This window comes from Opisthorchis viverrini, assembly GCF_000715545.1.
Source record: "Opisthorchis viverrini unplaced genomic scaffold opera_v5_5, whole genome shotgun sequence".
NCBI lineage: Eukaryota > Metazoa > Platyhelminthes > Trematoda > Opisthorchiida > Opisthorchiidae > Opisthorchis > Opisthorchis viverrini.
This window is the reverse complement of record NW_008751661.1, coordinates 2,087,503-2,094,562: the sequence shown is the minus strand read 5'-3', so window position 1 is coordinate 2,094,562 and position 7,060 is coordinate 2,087,503.

Here is a 7,060-nt window from a genome sequence, read left to right as displayed (position 1 = left end):
AGACCATCGGCCTTTCAGATATCAACCAATGCTGAAGGACAAGACGTTACAAAATTCGCATTGCTTTGCTTTCATCATCGTTGTCCTTATCATCTTCATACCTTGCTCAACTTCAACGGAAAATATCTGGTTGTTTCCACGAGCTATGACCTTCCGAATGGTTTTCCGACATAAGTTCAAGGGAGTAGACACATCACTCTGAAAGGCAGTCGTTCTAGAATATCTGTCTTCCGTGTGACCATCAACCGCCTCTTTATCGGACGTGGCAATCCCATCCTATTGGTGGAAATCAAAACACGCCACAGAAAACTGATCGTGTGGCCGGTCTGTAGCGGATTTTATCCGATTTACTCCCAATCAGTTATCGCTCGAGTAATGGGTCAAAACATTCTGAATACTGACGCAGAAAAACTGAATGCCTTTTTTCATCGTAATATTATTAACCCTTGTTCATGCGAACGATATCTGTTGACCACGTCCAGGCTGGTGTTATGTGAATCGGTTGCAATCGAGTTGAGAAAACAAACAACAAAATGCATTCAGGTCCACAAATGAGCAGGTCTGTTTTGTAAGTGGAGCAGTCATCTTCTCTTATTCCTACTCATACTCCCGTTACACCACCATGGGCATTGCATTAGGAGACAGCGAGCGAGAGTAGATGCGATGAGTTTCGAAAGGCTTTCAATACTATGATGACCCGATTCAGCCTGAAAGCATGAAGCTGTTCGATTGGCCGACTGATGAATTCCCCGACTCACTCAGTTGCGCTCATTTCAGTATAAACGCCAAATCGGGCAACGTTGGTGGAAACTTGTTTGATCTTTCCATCTTCCCCTACAGAGCACCGTTCAGCCATACGGTGACCTGATTTAGACTGGGGTACATCTTGAGTATTCTGTGTGTTTGTGCTACTGTTTGTGCGGCTGTTTGTTCATGCTCTCGTCTTGGGGCATTCTGATATTCCAGAACAATGTCCATCTCATTCGTGCGGGAAGAAGACACTGATTGCGCTTTGTTAACGTTTCGCCTTATTTCATCAGCCACGGACCCATTTAAGGGCAAGGTATGGGTACCTGTACTACTCATAAGGTTGCTGAAACCTCCAGAGGGTCCACCATCGGTCTTGGACTCACTGGAGCTCAGCAGTCAGGCTCATCTCTCGGAGACTGCATTGCCTTCATTTTCAGATTTCACGCACTTTACGAGAAACACTCATTTCAGTGTCATCTTACTTTTGACCGGCTACTCAACTGAACTCCACCTGAACCTTTCATTTATGATATTCTTCAGCTGGCGTATACTATTGACGAAACGTACGAGTATCTGTGGCTGGTGCCAAAGTACCTCTCGCATCTGATGGAAGGTAAAGTTTATTAGGGAAATTGTAGAACTGCTTTGCAGTGCTTGTCTTCTATTGTGTGATAGCCAATGAATATCTCGATTTGTTCGAGGGACGCGTGAGAATGTCAAGTTATTTCAAAGGCTATGTGCAAATGAGATCTTTACTTTCCCCTCTAGTGATTTGCACTCTGATTCTGGAATCGTTGGTCTTGTTTGAGGATCGATGTAAAGGGTAGTTTGAAAAGGCGTTCTATCACGACTTATCCTACCGCTGGAAAGGGCAGCTAATCTGTTGGCCATCCCATGGAGTTCGTTTACAGAATTCGCTATTTATTTGTTCTTCTTGCGCGTATTACGTTGACCTTTCTATTCGATGCTTCATTCAAATTCAGTGTGCATTGTTTGACCAAGTGAGATAAGCGTATTTGTGGTACTTGTGAGGAGTGAAGGAACGACAATTATCAATATTTTGGTGGATTCGGACCCTGAGTTCTCATTGGGGCGTTGCTGGTGACCGCTAAACAGGATCGATACTAACTGTTCGGTGATAAGTTTGAACAAACAACTATGGGTACCAGTGGGTAGAAGATTCCTAAAGCGAGTCATGTCACGTGCCCTGGCCAATGTGAAGCGCACTCGTGGCCTGCATTGAGGCAGTTCGGATTCGAGAAGGTGAACCGCGGTTCAAACAGTAATTAAATTCACCCAGGTTAGAATTCTTAGGAAAACCTCATCCAGCGGCTAATGGACAGTGAATGTTGCGTAACTTTGCATGAAACTATTATAAGTGAGGATGATAAACAATTTCGCAAAATAGTTCGGTTCTGCTTCTCATTTATGGATAGCACCTCGTTTAATGACTAAATACAATATGACATTCCTAGACATGCAAAATTCTTTCTCTTTAAAATGCTTTCTACAGAAATAGTCCAGAAATCAATAATCAAACAAGTAAATAAAGAATGAACAGTTCGTTTAAGCACATATGCATGATTAAACTGTTGCTGCTGCGGGGTTTCATAAAGTCACTCATAGTCAATAGCGTACTGATATCCCTTCGCATAATATTACACAGGCTGCATAGAAGTTCCGTTTTGAAGACTTTCAATGAGCTTTAAATAGGCCATTTGACCAAATTGCTCTTTTTTCGGTGATTGGTCATCCCAGGTTCTGACAAAACGACGCACCTACCTGGTGAGCCCCAAACAAGGCGAAACAGTTGATGGGCTGCCCACGGATTGTGAGCAGTTGTTCCATTCCACTTAATTCAGATGCAGTCCTTGTTTGCGGGAAGAAGACACTGATTGCGCTTTGTTAACGTTTCGCCTTATTTCATCAGCCACGGACCCATTTAAGGGCAAGGTATGGGTACCTGTACTACTCATAAGGTTGCTGAAACCTCCAGAGGGTCCACCATCGGTCTTGGACTCACTGGAGCTCAGCAGTCAGGCTCATCTCTCGGAGACTGCATTGCCTTCATTTTCAGATTTCACGCACTTTACGAGAAACACTCATTTCAGTGTCATCTTACTTTTGACCGGCTACTCAACTGAACTCCACCTGAACCTTTCATTTATGATATTCTTCAGCTGGCGTATACTATTGACGAAACGTACGAGTATCTGTGGCTGGTGCCAAAGTACCTCTCGCATCTGATGGAAGGTAAAGTTTATTAGGGAAATTGTAGAACTGCTTTGCAGTGCTTGTCTTCTATTGTGTGATAGCCAATGAATATCTCGATTTGTTCGAGGGACGCGTGAGAATGTCAAGTTATTTCAAAGGCTATGTGCAAATGAGATCTTTACTTTCCCCTCTAGTGATTTGCACTCTGATTCTGGAATCGTTGGTCTTGTTTGAGGATCGATGTAAAGGGTAGTTTGAAAAGGCGTTCTATCACGACTTATCCTACCGCTGGAAAGGGCAGCTAATCTGTTGGCCATCCCATGGAGTTCGTTTACAGAATTCGCTATTTATTTGTTCTTCTTGCGCGTATTACGTTGACCTTTCTATTCGATGCTTCATTCAAATTCAGTGTGCATTGTTTGACCAAGTGAGATAAGCGTATTTGTGGTACTTGTGAGGAGTGAAGGAACGACAATTATCAATATTTTGGTGGATTCGGACCCTGAGTTCTCATTGGGGCGTTGCTGGTGACCGCTAAACAGGATCGATACTAACTGTTCGGTGATAAGTTTGAACAAACAACTATGGGTACCAGTGGGTAGAAGATTCCTAAAGCGAGTCATGTCACGTGCCCTGGCCAATGTGAAGCGCACTCGTGGCCTGCATTGAGGCAGTTCGGATTCGAGAAGGTGAACCGCGGTTCAAACAGTAATTAAATTCACCCAGGTTAGAATTCTTAGGAAAACCTCATCCAGCGGCTAATGGACAGTGAATGTTGCGTAACTTTGCATGAAACTATTATAAGTGAGGATGATAAACAATTTCGCAAAATGGTTGGGTTCTGCTTCTCATTTATGGATAGCACCTCGTTTAATGACTAAATACAATATGACATTCCTAGACATGCAAAATTCTTTCTCTTTAAAATGCTTTCTACAGAAATAGTCCAGAAATCAATAATCAAACAAGTAAATAAAGAATGAACAGTTCGTTTAAGCACATATGCATGATTAAACTGTTGCTGCTGCGGGGTTTCATAAAGTCACTCATAGTCAATAGCGTACTGATATCCCTTCGCATAATATTACACAGGCTGCATAGAAGTTCCGTTTTGAAGACTTTCAATGAGCTTTAAATAGGCCATTTGACCAAATTGCTCTTTTTTCGGTGATTGGTCATCCCAGGTTCTGACAAAACGACGCACCTACCTGGTGAGCCCCAAACAAGGCGAAACAGTTGATGGGCTGCCCACGGATTGTGAGCAGTTGTTCCATTCCACTTAATTCAGATGCAGTCCTTGTTGTTACAGTTGTGAAATAGTCTTCCAAAAGCAACTAAAAAATTCGCCATTCGCGTTCAAATCCTACTACTGGCATTTAGGGAGTGCAAACATGTCTGCTTGTTCTTTGTCCCCTGATAGATCAGATACTATTCGTCAACCATCAGGTGACCAGTTTAGCTTACCGTGCAAACTCCGCTTCTTTCGGCAGATGGGAATACTTAATACATTTTTCTTTGATTAGGTTGGGTTAACCCCTGATGGTCGCCAAGTTGACCAAGTAAATGTAGTAGCATGGATGCAGTTGAAATTTTACTGCAAAGTGTAACTACAGAAATTCCCGGCCCAATTTTGTGCCAGGGAAAGCTATTATCAGTTTGATTCACACTGCGAAAGACAAATGGTTTAACGCGAATGACTTAACTGAGAGACATTTAGCGGATATACACTCATCTGCAAACTAATTTGGTTCTTTCGAGAGACTCACCTGGAACCCAGCTGAGAACCTGAGAACCTCATAAACGAGAGATTCAGCTGGGTTCCAGGTGAGTCTCTCGAAAGAACCAAATTAGTTTGCAGATGAGTGTATATCCGCTAAATGTCTCTCAGTTAAGTCATTCGCGTTAAACCATTTGTCTTTCGCAGTGTGAATCAAACTGATAATAGCTTTCCCTGGCACAAAATTGGGCCGGGAATTTCTGTAGTTACACTTTGCAGTAAAATTTCAACTGCATCCATGCTACTTACAAAACTACTGAAAGAATATGGATCACTGTCGCAGATCCTTATAGGTCTGCTTTGCGCAGATGGAAGGTTCGATGCAATAAAGCCTTCAGTGACTTAATAATCCCACGGAAACTCAGTTATAAAAGTAGGATTAACAAATGTTCAAATTATGGTGTAGCGGTTCACTTTGTCCAATCGTGTCAACTTCCAAGCCTACGATGGGTTTCGATGATCGGAGCATCTGCAACAAATTTTGCCCCCGACTGATCATCTAGCTAGCGTGCTGCTAGCAGGAGATAGGTTTCAGTCGAACTATTGCTTTATATTGCCCCACCAAACAATCTAACTGGTTGGAGTGTTGAATTCTCGCTCCTCAGGGAGTGCGCTCACCTGATGAGTCTGAAACAGAAGGGAGAAACCAGTCGTGGGCTGTCGAACGGCTTTCAGCAGTCTTGTGAGTGGTGTAATACGTCTTTACAATGTAATGTGCCAGCCGGAACATGAGGGCCCCTGATGCAACCCATTGAGTTGTTTGAAAACATCATAAAAGCGAGATTAAGTTGAGTTCCAGATGAGTCTCCCGTCAAAACAAAACTGGTATGCAGATGAGTGCCTAATTTGTGCCTTTTGACCCAATGATGGTCAAGAACAGTGACAAGTTTTGAAACTGCAAGCTTGGCGATTCGCGGCAAGTGGGTTTCCTAATCCAGACCATAGAAACCGTTTCACCGGTCACATATGGATAAACTCACAGAGCAGAGAGGGGACATTATGACGCGATCGGTCGTAATCTAACAGTTCAATATCTCATACCCACTGCGAGATATTAACAGGAAAATTGAACGTAGTGAGTGAATGTGATCACTGGCATTAGCCAGCAAGTCAGTGGAGAAAATAGCTCCCTCGAGATTGATCCCTTAAGCATTTTTGGTGACCCATTTTATGTTGCCTGTCAATCCATTCGACCTAAGTCATCTAGCTAACAGTCGACTGAGGTGGCCGGAAACGAAGTTCTACCGTATTCGTGCATACAGAAATCGAGAACTTAAGCCCTTGAACCGAATGGTTGGACCATATTCGGTGTTGTCTTTCACTGTGGATGTTCGTCCGCTCACGAACAGTGGATCGCCAACTGGGGGTGCAACAGCCGATTTCCTGGATTGACGCTACATTGATACTGAAAAACAGGGCACACAGATGTGACCATGTTGATTTCTTAGACGGAGCTAGGACAAAGAGACAAATACGTACATCGGAAAATACGCGTAAGAGACTTTTACAAGCTTGGAGCTAACTGCTTCTAACGTTCGGGTTTTCCCAAGTAAGTATACACGCAAACTATTTTCATTGCGGCCGATCTGTAGAATTTTGTCTTGTCTTTTATTAAGTGAACTGCATATTAGTAATATATCGAAGTATCAGTAGCTGGGGCCATTTACTGGCGGTTGATTAGATGGCTCTTCTCTTCGATCTGTTCGCTGAAGTAACTTGCAAACCTTTCGCCACCACTCAAGGTGGTGTCTTCGCTGCGCACTTGAGTGAGTACTTCTTCTTTAGTTGTTGGAGGGTTATATAGTTTTTAAAGGATATTTGGTATCCCTTCATTTGATAGGATTATTGATATAGACCTTTCTCACAATTTTATTGGTCCGTTCTCGATTGGCCTTACACTGTGGTCTGTGTTTTTCGCATTCGATTGGTCTGTTAAGCAGACTCATTTCGGGGTTTCAGGTTCCTTTTCCGACTGGTCTGTTTCGGAATTCAGTTGAAAAGACCAAGTGGAAGTGGAAACTGAAAACACGCGGAGTCACCATTTCCCGTAGCAATTTCAACGGTGTGTAGCGCCGATCGAGTGTGAAGTTTTCAAATAACTGGTTCGATAAACGTGTTTCGAAATCCCCTGTAAAAATCTGAAAGATAAGGAACTAGTGTACACTGCATTATGTTCCCGTCGATGTATTTCGTTTTTACAGTTGGATTGGACGTTGGATGTATGTTCGCTGGAATCTAACATCCGTATGAACAGGTCAGCAACCGGTGTTTTCTCGATCACCTGACTATGTTGTATCGCTGTTTTTTGCCGTTCCCGAG